General features: G+C 46.9%; 25 non-coding genes across 25 annotated transcripts; 24 read left to right on the forward strand and 1 right to left on the reverse strand.

Annotated features, from left to right (window-relative positions):
- The first annotated feature begins 465 nt into the window (after nucleotides 1-465).
- Nucleotides 466-537, forward strand: trnap-agg (transfer RNA proline (anticodon AGG)). Its single transcript has one exon. It is a non-coding gene; the product is annotated as a tRNA-Pro (tRNA).
- Nucleotides 538-1,869: 1,332 nt separating this feature from the next.
- On the forward strand, nucleotides 1,870-1,941 carry trnap-ugg (transfer RNA proline (anticodon UGG)). The gene has a single exon. It is a non-coding gene; the product is annotated as a tRNA-Pro (tRNA).
- A 90-nt stretch (nucleotides 1,942-2,031) lies between these two features.
- Nucleotides 2,032-2,105, forward strand: trnai-aau (transfer RNA isoleucine (anticodon AAU)). The gene has a single exon. It is a non-coding gene; the product is annotated as a tRNA-Ile (tRNA).
- Nucleotides 2,106-2,186: 81 nt separating this feature from the next.
- On the forward strand, nucleotides 2,187-2,259 carry trnaf-gaa (transfer RNA phenylalanine (anticodon GAA)). The gene has a single exon. It is a non-coding gene; the product is annotated as a tRNA-Phe (tRNA).
- Nucleotides 2,260-2,868: 609 nt separating this feature from the next.
- trnap-agg (transfer RNA proline (anticodon AGG)) lies at nucleotides 2,869-2,940 on the forward strand. Its single transcript has one exon. It is a non-coding gene; the product is annotated as a tRNA-Pro (tRNA).
- A 1,331-nt stretch (nucleotides 2,941-4,271) lies between these two features.
- trnap-ugg (transfer RNA proline (anticodon UGG)) lies at nucleotides 4,272-4,343 on the forward strand. The gene has a single exon. It is a non-coding gene; the product is annotated as a tRNA-Pro (tRNA).
- Nucleotides 4,344-4,433: 90 nt separating this feature from the next.
- Nucleotides 4,434-4,507, forward strand: trnai-aau (transfer RNA isoleucine (anticodon AAU)). The gene has a single exon. It is a non-coding gene; the product is annotated as a tRNA-Ile (tRNA).
- Nucleotides 4,508-4,588: 81 nt separating this feature from the next.
- trnaf-gaa (transfer RNA phenylalanine (anticodon GAA)) lies at nucleotides 4,589-4,661 on the forward strand. Its single transcript has one exon. It is a non-coding gene; the product is annotated as a tRNA-Phe (tRNA).
- Nucleotides 4,662-4,776: 115 nt separating this feature from the next.
- On the forward strand, nucleotides 4,777-4,848 carry trnaq-cug (transfer RNA glutamine (anticodon CUG)). The gene has a single exon. It is a non-coding gene; the product is annotated as a tRNA-Gln (tRNA).
- Nucleotides 4,849-5,533: 685 nt separating this feature from the next.
- Nucleotides 5,534-5,606, reverse strand: trnaa-agc (transfer RNA alanine (anticodon AGC)). The gene has a single exon. It is a non-coding gene; the product is annotated as a tRNA-Ala (tRNA).
- Nucleotides 5,607-7,102: 1,496 nt separating this feature from the next.
- On the forward strand, nucleotides 7,103-7,174 carry trnap-ugg (transfer RNA proline (anticodon UGG)). Its single transcript has one exon. It is a non-coding gene; the product is annotated as a tRNA-Pro (tRNA).
- Nucleotides 7,175-7,260: 86 nt separating this feature from the next.
- On the forward strand, nucleotides 7,261-7,334 carry trnai-aau (transfer RNA isoleucine (anticodon AAU)). The gene has a single exon. It is a non-coding gene; the product is annotated as a tRNA-Ile (tRNA).
- An 81-nt stretch (nucleotides 7,335-7,415) lies between these two features.
- Nucleotides 7,416-7,488, forward strand: trnaf-gaa (transfer RNA phenylalanine (anticodon GAA)). The gene has a single exon. It is a non-coding gene; the product is annotated as a tRNA-Phe (tRNA).
- Nucleotides 7,489-7,613: 125 nt separating this feature from the next.
- Nucleotides 7,614-7,685, forward strand: trnaq-cug (transfer RNA glutamine (anticodon CUG)). Its single transcript has one exon. It is a non-coding gene; the product is annotated as a tRNA-Gln (tRNA).
- An 872-nt stretch (nucleotides 7,686-8,557) lies between these two features.
- On the forward strand, nucleotides 8,558-8,629 carry trnap-agg (transfer RNA proline (anticodon AGG)). Its single transcript has one exon. It is a non-coding gene; the product is annotated as a tRNA-Pro (tRNA).
- A 1,331-nt stretch (nucleotides 8,630-9,960) lies between these two features.
- Nucleotides 9,961-10,032, forward strand: trnap-ugg (transfer RNA proline (anticodon UGG)). Its single transcript has one exon. It is a non-coding gene; the product is annotated as a tRNA-Pro (tRNA).
- A 90-nt stretch (nucleotides 10,033-10,122) lies between these two features.
- Nucleotides 10,123-10,196, forward strand: trnai-aau (transfer RNA isoleucine (anticodon AAU)). The gene has a single exon. It is a non-coding gene; the product is annotated as a tRNA-Ile (tRNA).
- An 81-nt stretch (nucleotides 10,197-10,277) lies between these two features.
- trnaf-gaa (transfer RNA phenylalanine (anticodon GAA)) lies at nucleotides 10,278-10,350 on the forward strand. The gene has a single exon. It is a non-coding gene; the product is annotated as a tRNA-Phe (tRNA).
- A 115-nt stretch (nucleotides 10,351-10,465) lies between these two features.
- Nucleotides 10,466-10,537, forward strand: trnaq-cug (transfer RNA glutamine (anticodon CUG)). Its single transcript has one exon. It is a non-coding gene; the product is annotated as a tRNA-Gln (tRNA).
- Nucleotides 10,538-11,388: 851 nt separating this feature from the next.
- Nucleotides 11,389-11,460, forward strand: trnap-agg (transfer RNA proline (anticodon AGG)). The gene has a single exon. It is a non-coding gene; the product is annotated as a tRNA-Pro (tRNA).
- Nucleotides 11,461-12,791: 1,331 nt separating this feature from the next.
- On the forward strand, nucleotides 12,792-12,863 carry trnap-ugg (transfer RNA proline (anticodon UGG)). The gene has a single exon. It is a non-coding gene; the product is annotated as a tRNA-Pro (tRNA).
- A 90-nt stretch (nucleotides 12,864-12,953) lies between these two features.
- trnai-aau (transfer RNA isoleucine (anticodon AAU)) lies at nucleotides 12,954-13,027 on the forward strand. Its single transcript has one exon. It is a non-coding gene; the product is annotated as a tRNA-Ile (tRNA).
- Nucleotides 13,028-13,108: 81 nt separating this feature from the next.
- Nucleotides 13,109-13,181, forward strand: trnaf-gaa (transfer RNA phenylalanine (anticodon GAA)). The gene has a single exon. It is a non-coding gene; the product is annotated as a tRNA-Phe (tRNA).
- Nucleotides 13,182-13,296: 115 nt separating this feature from the next.
- On the forward strand, nucleotides 13,297-13,368 carry trnaq-cug (transfer RNA glutamine (anticodon CUG)). The gene has a single exon. It is a non-coding gene; the product is annotated as a tRNA-Gln (tRNA).
- Nucleotides 13,369-14,209: 841 nt separating this feature from the next.
- On the forward strand, nucleotides 14,210-14,281 carry trnap-agg (transfer RNA proline (anticodon AGG)). The gene has a single exon. It is a non-coding gene; the product is annotated as a tRNA-Pro (tRNA).
- The last annotated feature ends 168 nt before the right edge of the window (nucleotides 14,282-14,449 follow it).

The raw sequence follows: 14,449 nt of genomic DNA on the forward strand, positions 1-14,449 counted from the left end.
GGAAGACAAATGAACATAGAAAGAAAGTGATTCCAATTTTTAATGGCAATAAAACGCTCTTGGAATGTAAAGCTCCATGTTGCTTTGTGAAGTAACATCCTTATAGAAGACGTTCATGTGTGTGCTCAGGTGCCATACTGAGGACCGACACTGGGACCTGTTGGCTTTTTCAGGCAAAATGTAAAATCTGGAGCTAAAGTGAAGCCCTTTTCTGCAAGTGTGAACGGCAGAAGCACCCACAGAGAGGGCACGCCGCGGGTCTGTAACATCAGAGAATTTAGCAACAAGTGTCAACCACGTGGAGAATGCGGGCATCGATCCCGCTACCTCTCGCATGCTAAGCGAGCGCTCTACCATTTGACCTAATTCCCCTTATGCCTAACACGTGACTGCTTTGGCTTTTTGGAAGCTGGCTGCTACGTGCTGGAAAAATGTTTCCCAGGGGGCCGGTGGGGTTGCCCGATTGGCTCGTTGGTCTAGGGGTATGATTCTCGCTTAGGGTGCGAGAGGTCCCGGGTTCAAATCCCGGACGAGCCCACCTCTAAACTCGTCTCTCGGAGCTTTAACACACAACACCATTGTATATGGCAATCCGGGCAGTAGAGGAATGTCAACGAGGGACGTCAGAGGCGCCTCTGCCTTTGGGATTTCCATGTAGATACCGTGTCCGAGGCGGTGTGGGTGTGGAATCACCTAGACGATCCCTTTATGCTTTCTGCCAGAGGGCTTGCTGTTTTAACAAACGATGAGTTAATTTCAAGCAACACAATTGACTCAACATGAAAAATGAACTTTTGAAAATGAACCTACTCCCTCCTGGCCAGGAAAGGCAAAGCATCCTGTCTACTGGGCCTGGGTAGGTACCCTGATGTGCCTGAAGCTATGAGAGTTAAATATAGAACCAGGCTAGTGATGCATGGTGTCCAATTTAGTTTACGGATGATTCATCAGAATTTTCTCCCAATCTAAAATCAACACTTGGAAAATGTGATAAAGACATGGCTTCTTAGATGTTACTTGCCGTTACAACGTACACTAAGTATTGGGATGCCCCTTCTAATAAGATGTTTGGGGCAACACAGTGGCCATCCCAAACAGAGCACTGTTGTCTCACAGCAAGAAGGTCTCCTGTTCAAGCCCTGGCTGGGTCAGGAGGCCATTCTGTGTGGAGTTTACATGTTCCCCTTGAGTCAACGTGGAATTACTCAGGGCACTGCGTTATTGGGTTTACTTCCACAGTACAAAAACTATACACACCTTGATCTATACACAGACACATACCCAGGGAAGGGCAATTTGACATCTCCAATTCACCTAACCTGCATTTCTGGCGTTGCCAATAACCAGTTCTCGCCATGAATATACCCATAGATGCTGAAATGGCGTTAAGAATAAATTAACATGTTTAACTATTCCAGTTTTTCCAAACAAAACAAATATTAATGCTGTACAATACAGACCTTGTCACAGTACTTTGTTTCCATCTATGCTGCAGCAGTTTTGCAAAAAGGGCTTTTTCTGTGCAGAAATGACTGTGACCCTGGGAACAAATCATTGATAGGATTGGGTGATGAGTGTTTGGCTCAGAGCCTGTAAGTCATAACAAAGGTGTTCAGCTGGGTACAGGTCTGGGATTTATGCAGACCAGTCAAGTTCTTTCACACCATTTCAAATTTCAAGCAATTAACATGTACTAATATCGATAAGTGCTTATTTTGACACCAGCCCAACACTAGGGCAGGTTGGCTCATTGTGGCTAATCAGAGTAGCAGGACCCAACAGGCCCATCCCCAGGAACTGCCTGAGGACATGGTGACTATGTTGTGGTCACATGTTTCACAGCGGCATAGCAACAAGGTAGTACGCCTTGGCTCGTTGGTCTAGGGGTATGATTCTCGCTTTGGGTGCGAGAGGTCCCGGGTTCAAATCCCGGACGAGCCCGTCTCTCGCTTTGCTTCTTGTTGCTGCTACACTATGAAACATTCATGTCAGTCTTGTCAGAGACATGCGCAGTTCCACGTGTAAATGTGTGGCCGGTTAGCTCAGTTGGTTAGAGAGTGGTGCTAATAACGCCAAGGTCGCGGGTTCGATCCCCGTACGGGCCAAGCGTTTTATTCTACCTCCTCTGGCTGATTGCTTTAATGGTGTGATTTCTCGTGGACATTTCTGCCACATAAGCCGTTGGCGCCGAAATAGCTCAGTTGGGAGAGCGTTAGACTGAAGATCTAAAGGTCCCTGGTTCGATCCCAGGTTTCGGCAATAAGGGGCAATAAGGGGCAATTCTTAAGGTTTTGTTTGGCTAAAGAAAACACACAGCTCATGTGTACAGGCCAAAGGAAACACACAGCTCACATGTACAATCTGATTATGAAATGCAATAAAAATACCTTACCAGAAATGACAGGAAGACAAATGAACATAGAAAGAAAGTGATTCCAATTTTTAATGGCAATAAAACGCTCTTGGAATGTAAAGCTCCATGTTGCTTTGTGAAGTAACATCCTTATAGAAGACGTTCATGTGTGTGCTAAGGTGCCATACTGAGGACCGACACTGGAACCTGTTGGCTTTTTGAGGCAAAATGTAAAATCTGGAGCCAAAGTGAAGCCCTTTTCTGCAAGTGTGAACGGCAGAAGCACCCACAGAGAGGGCACGCCGCGGGTCTGTAACATCAGAGAATTTAGCAACAAGTGTCAACCACGTGGAGAATGCGGGCATCGATCCCGCTACCTCTCGCATGCTAAGCGAGCGCTCTACCATTTGACCTAATTCCCCTTATGCCTAACACGTGACTGCTTTGGCTTTTTGGAAGCTGGCTGCTACGTGCTGGAAAAATGTTTCCCAGGGGGCCGGTGGGGTTGCCCGATTGGCTCGTTGGTCTAGGGGTATGATTCTCGCTTAGGGTGCGAGAGGTCACGGGTTCAAATCCCGGACGAGCCCACCTCTAAACTCGTCTCTCGGAGCTTTAACGCTCAACACCATTGTGTATGGCAATCCGGGCAGTAGAGGAATGTCAACGAGGGACGTCAGAGGCGCCTCTGCCTTTGGGATTTCCATGTAGATACCGTGTCCGAGGCGGTCTGGGTGTGGAATCACCTAGACGATCCCTTTATGCTTTCTGCCAGAGGGCTTGCTGTTTTAACAAACGATGAGTTAATTTCAAGCAACACAATTGACTCAACATGAAAAATGAACCAGGCTATTCGTCCTACTCCCTCCTGGCCAGGAAAGGCAAAGCATCCTGTCTACTGGGCCTGGGTAGGTACCCTGATGTGCCTGAAGCTATGAGAGTTAAATATAGAACCAGGCTAGTGATGCATGGTGTCCAATTTAGTTTACGGATGATTCATCAGAATTTTCTCCCAATCTAAAATCAACACTTGGAAAATGTGATAAAGACATGGCTTCTTAGATGTTACTTGACGTTACAACGTACACTAAGTATTGGGATGCCCCTTCTAATAAGATGTTTGGGGCAACACAGTGGCCATCCCAAACAGAGCACTGTTGTCTCACAGCAAGAAGGTCTCCTGTTCAAGCCCTGGCTGGGTCAGGAGGCCATTCTGTGTGGAGTTTACATGTTCCCCTTGAGTCAACGTGGAATTACTCTGGGCACTGCGTTATTGGGTTTACTTCCACAGTACAAAAACTATACACACCTTGATCTATACACAGACACATACCCAGGGAAGGGCAATTTGACATCTCCAATTCACCTAACCTGCATTTCTGGCGTTGCCAATAACCAGTTCTCGCCATGAATATACCCATAGATGCTGAAATGGCGTTAAGAATAAATTAACATGTTTAACTATTCCAGTTTTTCCAAACAAAACAAATATTAATGCTGTACAATACAGACCTTGTCACAGTACTTTGTTTCCATCTATGCTGCAGCAGTTTTGCAAAAAGGGCTTTTTCTGTGCAGAAATGACTGTGACCCTGGGAACAAATCATTGATAGGATTGGGTGATGAGTGTTTGGCTCAGAGCCTGTAAGTCATAACAAAGGTGTTCAGCTGGGTACAGGTCTGGGATTTATGCAGACCAGTCAAGTTCTTTCACACCATTTCAAATTTCAAGCAATTAACATGTACTAATATCGATAAGTGCTTATTTTGACACCAGCCCAACACTAGGGCAGGTTGGCTCATTGTGGCTAATCAGAGTAGCAGGACCCAACAGGCCCATCCCCAGGAACTGCCTGAGGACATGGTGACTATGTTGTGGTCACATGTTTCACAGCGGCATAGCAACAAGGTAGTACGCCTTGGCTCGTTGGTCTAGGGGTATGATTCTCGCTTTGGGTGCGAGAGGTCCCGGGTTCAAATCCCGGACGAGCCCGTCTCTCGCTTTGCTTCTTGTTGCTGCTACACTATGAAACATTCATGTCAGTCTTGTCAGAGACATGCGCAGTTCCACGTGTAAATGCGTGGCCGGTTAGCTCAGTTGGTTAGAGAGTGGTGCTAATAACGCCAAGGTCGCGGGTTCGATCCCCGTACGGGCCAAGCGTTTTATTCTACCTCCTCTGGCTGACCGCTTTAATGGTGTGATTTCTCGTGGACATTTCTGCCACATAAGCCGTTGGCGCCGAAATAGCTCAGTTGGGAGAGCGTTAGACTGAAGATCTAAAGGTCCCTGGTTCGATCCCGGGTTTCGGCAATAAGGGGCAATTCTTAAGGTTTTGTTTAGCCGACTCACTGCGGCTTACCTGACAGTCCCTGTCCGAGTGTCCTTTTCTCCGTGACCCAGGGAGTCAGGTGCAAAAGCAAACAGTGGTTCCATGGTGTAATGGTTAGCACTCTGGACTCTGAATCCAGCGATCCGAGTTCAAATCTCGGTGGGACCTATTGGATGTTTTGTGGTTTCCAAGCAGAACCGTGTGCAAGGGAACAGTGTTTGTTACCCCCAAAACAATCCCCCGCCCTTTAAGCCTTTCTACCAGAGCACTCAGGCTGTAGACGAAAAAGGAGTTAATTCAAGCAACATTGAGCACTGTTTTCTGTTCACCCTGACGGTGGGCCAACAATACACAATGTGCCAAATTTCAGCAACCACAAGCACATTACAAGGAAGCAAATTAAACATGTACGAAACCTTAGGATAAATGAAAAATCCATCGACGTTTTGGCTAAAGAAAACACACAGCTCATGTGTACAGGCCAAAGGAAACACACAGCTCACATGTACAATCTGATAATGAAATGCAATAAAAATACCTTACCAGAAATGACAGGAAGACAAATGAACATAGAAAGAAAGTGATTCCAATTTTTAATGGCAATAAAACGCTCTTGGAATGTAAAGCTCCATGTTGCTTTGTGAAGTAACATCCTTATAGAAGACGTTCATGTGTGTGTGCTCAGGTGCCATACTGAGGACCGACACTGGGACCTGTTGGCTTTTTGAGGCAAAATGTAAAATCTGGAGCCAAAGTGAAGCCCTTTTCTGCAAGTGTGAACCACAGAAGCACCCAGAGAGGGCACGCCGCGGGTCTGTAACATCAGAGAATTTAGCAACAAGTGTCAACCACGTGGAGAATGCGGGCATCGATCCCGCTACCTCTCGCATGCTAAGCGAGCGCTCTACCATTTGAGCTAATTCCCCTTATGCCTAATGCGTGACTGCTTTGGCTTTTTGGAAGCTGGCTGCTACGTGCTGGAAAAATGTTTCCCAGGGGGCCGGTGGGGTTGCCCAATTGGCTCGTTGGTCTAGGGGTATGATTCTTGCTTAGGGTGCGAGAGGTCCCGGGTTCAAATCCCAAACGAGCCCACCTCTAAACTCGTCTCTCGGAGCTTTAACGCTCAACACCATTGTGTATGGCAATCCGGGCAGTAGAGGAATGTCAACAAGGGACGTCAGAGGCGCCTCTGCCTTTGGGATTTCCATGTAGATACCGTGTCCGAGGCGGTCTGGGTGTGGAATCACCTAGACGATCCCTTTATGCTTTCTGCCAGAGGGCTTGCTGTTTTAACAAACGATGAGTTAATTTCAAGCAACACAATTGACTCAACATGAAAAATGAACCAGGCTATTCGTCCTACTCCCTCCTGGCCAGGAAAGGCAAAGCATCCTGTCTACTGGGCCTGGGTAGGTACCCTTATGTGCCTGAAGCTATGAGAGTTAAATATAGAACCAGGCTAGTGATGCATGGTGTCCAATTTAGTTTACGGATGATTCATCAGAATTTTCTCCCAATCTAAAATCAACACTTGGAAAATGTGATAAAGACATGGCTTCTTAGATGTTACTTGACGTTACAACGTACACTAAGTATTGGGATGCCCCTTCTAATAAAGATGTTTGGGGCAACACAGTGGCCATCCCAAACAGAGCACTGTTGTCTCACAGCAAGAAGGTCTCCTGTTCAAGCCCTGGCTGGGTCAGGAGGCCATTCTGTGTGGAGTTTACATGTTCCCCTTGAGTCAACGTGGAATTACTCTGGGCACTGCGTTATTGGGTTTCCTTCCACAGTACAAAAACTATACACACCTTGATCTATACATAGACACATACCGAGGGAAGGGCAATTTGACATCTCCAATCACCTAACCTGCATTTCTGGCGTTGCCAATAACCAGTTCTCGCCATGAATATACCCATAGATGCTGAAATGGCGTTAAGAATAAATTAACATGTTTAACTATTCCAGTTTTTCCAAACAAAACAAATATTAATGCTGTACAATACAGACCTTGTCACAGTACTTTGTTTCCATCTATGCTGCAGCAGTTTTGCAAAAAGGGCTTTTTCTGTGCAGAAATGACTGTGACCATGGGAACAAATCATTGATAGGATTGGGTGATGAGTGTTTGGCTCAGAGCCTGTAAGTCAAAACAAAGGTGTTCAGCTGGGTACAGGTCTGGGATTTATTCAGACCAGTCAAGTTCTTTCACACCATTTCAAATTTCAAGCAATTAACATGTACTAATATCGACAAGTGCTTATTTTGACACCAGCCCAACACTAAGGCAGGTTGGCTCATTGTGGCTAATCAGAGTAGCAGGACCCAACAGGCCCATCCCCAGGAACTGCCTGAGGACATGGTGACTATGTTGTGGTCACATGTTTCACAGCGGCATAGCCACAAGGTAGTACGCCTTGGCTCGTTGGTCTAGGGGTATGATTCTCGCTTTGGGTGCGAGAGGTCCCGGGTTCAAATCCCGGACGAGCCCGTCTCTCGCTTTGCTTCTTGTTGCTGCTACACTATGAAACATTCATGTCAGTCTTGTCAGAGACATGCGCAGTTCCACTGACGCGTGGCCGGTTAGCTCAGTTGGTTAGAGCGTGGTGCTAATAACGCCAAGGTCGCGGGTTCAATCCCCGTACGGGCCAAGCGTTTTATTCTACCTCCTCTGGCTGACCGCTTTAATGGTGTGATTTTTCATGGACATTTCTGCCACATAAGCCGTTGGGGCCGAAATAGCTCAGTTGGGAGAGCGTTAGACTGAAGATCTAAAGGTCCCTGGTTCGATCCCAGGTTTCGGCAATAAGGGGCAATAAGGGGCAATTCTTAAGGTTTTGTTTAGCCGACTCACTGCGGCTTACCTGACAGTCCCTGTCCGAGTGTCCTTTTCTCCGTGACCCAGGGAGTCAGGTGCAAAAGCAAACTGTGGTTCCATGGTGTAATGGTTAGCACTCTGGACTCTGAATCCAGCGATCCGAGTTCAAATCTCGGTGGGACCTATTGGATGTTTTGTGGTTTCCAAGCAGAACCGTGTCCAAGGGAACAGTGTTTGTTACCCCGGGAACAGTGTTTGTTACCCCCAAAACAATCCCCCGCCCTTTAAGCCTTTCTACCAGAGCACTCAGGCTGTAGACGAAAAAGGAGTTAATTCAAGCAACATTGAGCACTGTTTTCTGTTCACCCTGACGGTGGGCCAACAATACACAATGTGCCAAATTTCAGCAACCACAAGCACATTACAAGGAAGCAAATTAAACATGTACGAAACCTTAGGATAAATGAAAAATCCATCGACGTTTTGGCTAAAGAAAACACACAGCTCATGTGTACAGGCCAAAGGAAACACACAGCTCACATGTACAATCTGATTATGAAATGCAATAAAAATACCTTACCAGAAATGACAGGAAGACAAATGAACATAGAAAGAAAGTGATTCCAATTTTTAATGGCAATAAAACGCTCTTGGAATGTAAAGCTCCATGTTGCTTTGTGAAGTAACATCCTTATAGAAGACGTTCATGTGTGTGCTCAGGTGCCATACTGAGGACCGACACTGGAACCTGTTGGCTTTTTGAGGCAAAATGTAAAATCTGGAGCCAAAGTGAAGCCCTTTTCTGCAAGTGTGAACGGCAGAAGCACCCACAGAGAGGGCACGCCGCGGGTCTGTAACATCAGAGAATTTAGCAACAAGTGTCAACCACGTGGAGAATGCGGGCATCGATCCCGCTACCTCTCGCATGCTAAGCGAGCGCTCTACCATTTGACCTAATTCCCCTTATGCCTAACACGTGACTGCTTTGGCTTTTTGGAAGCTGGCTGCTACGTGCTGGAAAAATGTTTCCCAGGGGGCCGGTGGGGTTGCCCGATTGGCTCGTTGGTCTAGGGGTATGATTCTCGCTTAGGGTGCGAGAGGTCCCGGGTTCAAATCCCGGACGAGCCCACCTCTAAACTCGTCTCTCGGAGCTTTAACGCTCAACACCATTGTGTATGGCAATCCGGGCAGTAGAGGAATGTCAACGAGGGACGTCAGAGGCGCCTCTGCCTTTGGGATTTCCATGTAGATACCGTGTCCGAGGCGGTCTGGGTGTGGAATCACCTAGACGATCCCTTTATGCTTTCTGCCAGAGGGCTTGCTGTTTTAACAAACGATGAGTTAATTTCAAGCAACACAATTGACTCAACATGAAAAATGAACCAGGCTATTCGTCCTACTCCCTCCTGGCCAGGAAAGGCAAAGCATCCTGTCTACTGGGCCTGGGTAGGTACCCTGATGTGCCTGAAGCTATGAGAGTTAAATATAGAACCAGGCTAGTGATGCATGGTGTCCAATTTAGTTTACGGATGATTCATCAGAATTTTCTCCCAATCTAAAATCAACACTTGGAAAATGTGATAAAGACATGGCTTCTTAGATGTTACTTGACGTTACAACGTACACTAAGTATTGGGATGCCCCTTCTAATAAGATGTTTGGGGCAACACAGTGGCCATCCCAAACAGAGCACTGTTGTCTCACAGCAAGAAGGTCTCCTGTTCAAGCCCTGGCTGGGTCAGGAGGCCATTCTGTGTGGAGTTTACATGTTCCCCTTGAGTCAACGTGGAATTACTCTGGGCACTGCGTTATTGGGTTTACTTCCACAGTACAAAAACTATACACACCTTGATCTATACACAGACACATACCCAGGGAAGGGCAATTTGACATCTCCAATTCACCTAACCTGCATTTCTGGCGTTGCCAATAACCAGTTCTCGCCATGAATATACCCATAGATGCTGAAATGGCGTTAAGAATAAATTAACATGTTTAACTATTCCAGTTTTTCCAAACAAAACAAATATTAATGCTGTACAATACAGACCTTGTCACAGTACTTTGTTTCCATCTATGCTGCAGCAGTTTTGCAAAAAGGGCTTTTTCTGTGCAGAAATGACTGTGACCCTGGGAACAAATCATTGATAGGATTGGGTGATGAGTGTTTGGCTCAGAGCCTGTAAGTCATAACAAAGGTGTTCAGCTGGGTACAGGTCTGGGATTTATTCAGACCAGTCAAGTTCTTTCACACCATTTCAAATTTCAAGCAATTAACATGTACTAATATCGATAAGTGCTTATTTTGACACCAGCCCAACACTAGGGCAGGTTGGCTCATTGTGGCTAATCAGAGTAGCAGGACCCAACAGGCCCATCCCCAGGAACTGCCTGAGGACATGGTGACTATGTTGTGGTCACATGTTTCACAGCGGCATAGCAACGAGGTAGTACGCCTTGGCTCGTTGGTCTAGGGGTATGATTCTCGCTTTGGGTGCGAGAGGTCCCGGGTTCAAATCCCGGACGAGCCCGTCTCTCGCTTTGCTTCTTGTTGCTGCTACACTATGAAACATTCATGTCAGTCTTGTCAGAGACATGCGCAGTTCCACGTGTAAACGCGTGGCCGGTTAGCTCAGTTGGTTAGAGCGTGGTGCTAATAACGCCAAGGTCGCGGGTTCAATCCCCGTACGGGCCAAGCGTTTTATTCTACCTCCTCTGGCTGACCGCTTTAATGGTGTGATTTTTCATGGACATTTCTGCCACATAAGCCGTTGGGGCCGAAATAGCTCAGTTGGGAGAGCGTTAGACTGAAGATCTAAAGGTCCCTGGTTCGATCCCGGGTTTCGGCAATAAGGGGCAATTCTTAAGGTTTTGTTTAGCCGACTCACTGCGGCTTACCTGACAGTCCCTGTCCGAGTGTCCTTTTCTCCGTGACCCAGGGAGTCAGGTGCAAAAGCAAACTGTGGTTCCATGGTGTAATGGTTAGCACTCTGGACTCTGAATCCAGCGATCCGAGTTCAAATCTCGGTGGGACCTATTGGATGTTTTGTGGTTTCCAAGCAGAACCGTGTCCAAGGGAACAGTGTTTGTTACCCCCAAAACAATCCCCCGCCCTTTAAGCCTTTCTACCAGAGCACTCAGGCTGTAGACGAAAAAGGAGTTAATTCAAGCAACATTGAGCACTGTTTTCTGTTCACCCTGACGGTGGGCCAACAATACACAATGTGCCAAATTTCAGCAACCACAAGCACATTACAAGGAAGCAAATTAAACATGTACGAAACCTTAGGATAAATGAAAAATCCATCGACGTTTTGGCTAAAGAAAACACACAGCTCATGTGTACAGGCCAAAGGAAACACACAGCTCACATGTACAATCTGATAATGAAATGCAATAAAAATACCTTACCAGAAATGACAGGAAGACAAATGAACATAGAAAGAAAGTGATTCCAATTTTTAATGGCAATAAAACGCTCTTGGAATGTAAAGCTCCATGTTGCTTTGTGAAGTAACATCCTTATAGAAGACGTTCATGTGTGTGCTCAGGTGCCATACTGAGGACCGACACTGGGACCTGTTGGCTTTTTGAGGCAAAATGTAAAATCTGGAGCCAAAGTGAAGCCCTTTTCTGCAAGTGTGAACGGCAGAAGCACCCACAGAGAGGGCACGCCGCGGGTCTGTAACATCAGAGAATTTAGCAACAAGTGTCAACCACGTGGAGAATGCGGGCATCGATCCCGCTACCTCTCGCATGCTAAGCGAGCGCTCTACCATTTGACCTAATTCCCCTTATGCCTAACACGTGACTGCTTTGGCTTTTTGGAAGCTGGCTGCTACGTGCTGGAAAAATGTTTCCCAGGGGGCCGGTGGGGTTGCCCGATTGGCTCGTTGGTCTAGGGGTATGATTCTCGCTTAGGGTGCGAGAGGTCCCGGGTTCAAATCCCGGACGAGCCCACCTCTAAACTCGTCTCTCGGAGCTTTAACGCTCAACACCATTGTGTATGGCAATCCGGGCAGTAGAGGAATGTCAACGAGGGACGTCAGAGGCGCCTCTGCCTTTGGGATTTCCATGTAGATACCGTGTCCGAGGCGGTCTGGGTGTGGAATCACCTAGACGATCCCTTTATGCTTTCTGCCAGAGGGCTTGCTGTTTTAACAAACGATGAGTTAATTTCAAGCAACACAATTGACTCAACATGAAAAATGAACCAGGCTATTCGTCCTACTCCCTCCTGGCCAGGAAAGGCAAAGCATCCTGTCTACTGGGCCTGGGTAGGTACCCTGATGTGCCTGAAGCTATGAGAGTTAAATATAGAACCAGGCTAGTGATGCATGGTGTCCAATTTAGTTTACGGATGATTCATCAGAATTTTCTCCCAATCTAAAATCAACACTTGGAAAATGTGATAAAGACATGGCTTCTTAGATGTTACTTGACGTTACAACGTACACTAAGTATTGGGATGCCCCTTCTAATAAAGATGTTTGGGGCAACACAGTGGCCATCCCAAACAGAGCACTGTTGTCTCACAGCAAGAAGGTCTCCTGTTCAAGCCCTGGCTGGGTCAGGAGGCCATTCTGTGTGGAGTTTACATGTTCCCCTTGAGTCAACGTGGAATTACTCTGGGCACTGCGTTATTGGGTTTCCTTCCACAGTACAAAAACTATACACACCTTGATCTATACATAGACACATACCGAGGGAAGGGCAATTTGACATCTCCAATCACCTAACCTGCATTTCTGGCGTTGCCAATAACCAGTTCTCGCCATGAATATACCCATAGATGCTGAAATGGCGTTAAGAATAAATTAACATGTTTAACTATTCCAGTTTTTCCAAACAAAACAAATATTAATGCTGTACAATACAGACCTTGTCACAGTACTTTGTTTCCATCTATGCTGCAGCAGTTTTGCAAAAAGGGCTTTTTCTGTGCAGAAATGACTGTGACCATGGGAACAAATCATTGATAGGATTGGGTGATGAGTGTTTGGCTCAGAGCCTGTAAGTCAAAACAAAGGTGTTCAGCTGGGTACAGGTCTGGGATTTATTCAGACCAGTCAAGTTCTTTCACACCATTTCAAATTTCAAGCAATTAACATGTACTAATATCGACAAGTGCTTATTTTGACACCAGCCCAACACTAAGGCAGGTTGGCTCATTGTGGCTAATCAGAGTAGCAGGACCCAACAGGCCCATCCCCAGGAACTGCCTGAGGACATGGTGACTATGTTGTGGTCACATGTTTCACAGCGGCATAGCAACGAGGTAGTACGCCTTGGCTCGTTGGTCTAGGGGTATGATTCTCGCTTTGGGTGCGAGAGGTCCCGGGTTCAAATCCCGGACGAGCCCGTCTCTCGCTTTGCTTCTTGTTGCTGCTACACTATGAAACATTCATGTCAGTCTTGTCAGAGACATGCGCAGTTCCACGTGTAAACGCGTGGCCGGTTAGCTCAGTTGGTTAGAGCGTGGTGCTAATAACGCCAAGGTCGCGGGTTCAATCCCCGTACGGGCCAAGCGTTTTATTCTACCTCCTCTGGCTGACCGCTTTAATGGTGTGATTTTTCATGGACATTTCTGCCACATAAGCCGTTGGGGCCGAAATAGCTCAGTTGGGAGAGCGTTAGACTGAAGATCTAAAGGTCCCTGGTTCGATCCCGGGTTTCGGCAATAAGGGGCAATTCTTAAGGTTTTGTTTAGCCGACTCACTGCGGCTTACCTGACAGTCCCTGTCCGAGTGTCCTTTTCTCCGTGACCCAGGGAGTCAGGTGCAAAAGCAAACTGTGGTTCCATGGTGTAATGGTTAGCACTCTGGACTCTGAATCCAGCGATCCGAGTTCAAATCTCGGTGGGACCTTTTGGATGTTTTGTGGTTTCCAAGCAGAACCGTGTCCAAGGGAACAGTGTTTGTTACCCCGGGAACAGTGTTTGTTACCCCCAAAACAATCCCCCGCCCTTTAAGCCTTTCTACCAGAGCACTCAGGCTGTAGACGAAAAAGGAGTTAATTCAAGCAACATTGAGCACTGTTTTCTGTTCACCCTGACGGTGGGCCAACAATACACAATGTGCCAAATTTCAGCAACCACAAGCACATTACAAGGAAGCAAATTAAACATGTACGAAACCTTAGGATAAATGAAAAATCCATCGACGTTTTGGCTAAAGAAAACACACAGCTCACATGTACAATCTGATAATGAAATGCAATAAAAATACCTTACCAGAAATGACAGGAAGACAAATGAACATAGAAAGAAAGTGATTCCAATTTTTAATGGCAATAAAACGCTCTTGGAATGTAAAGCTCCATGTTGCTTTGTGAAGTAACATCCTTATAGAAGACGTTCATGTGTGTGCTCAGGTGCCATACTGAGGACCGACACTGGGACCTGTTGGCTTTTTCAGGCAAAATGTAAAATCTGGAGCTAAAGTGAAGCCCTTTTCTGCAAGTGTGAACGGCAGAAGCACCCACAGAGAGGGCACGCCGCGGGTCTGTAACATCAGAGAATTTAGCAACAAGTGTCAACCACGTGGAGAATGCGGGCATCGATCCCGCTACCTCTCGCATGCTAAGCGAGCGCTCTACCATTTGACCTAATTCCCCTTATGCCTAACACGTGACTGCTTTGGCTTTTTGGAAGCTGGCTGCTACGTGCTGGAAAAATGTTTCCCAGGGGGCCGGTGGGGTTGCCCGATTGGCTCGTTGGTCTAGGGGTATGATTCTCGCTTAGGGTGCGAGAGGTCCCGGGTTCAAATCCCGGACGAGCCCACCTCTAAACTCGTCTCTCGGAGCTTTAACACACAACACCATTGTATATGGCAATCCGGGCAGTAGAGGAATGTCAACGAGGGACGTCAGAGGCGCCTCTGCCTTTGGGATTTCCATGTAGATACCGTGTCCGAGGCGGTGTGGGTGTGGAATCACCTAGACGATCCC

This window comes from Paramisgurnus dabryanus, chromosome 19 (assembly GCF_030506205.2).
Source record: "Paramisgurnus dabryanus chromosome 19, PD_genome_1.1, whole genome shotgun sequence".
In the NCBI taxonomy this organism is placed as follows: domain Eukaryota; kingdom Metazoa; phylum Chordata; class Actinopteri; order Cypriniformes; family Cobitidae; genus Paramisgurnus; species Paramisgurnus dabryanus.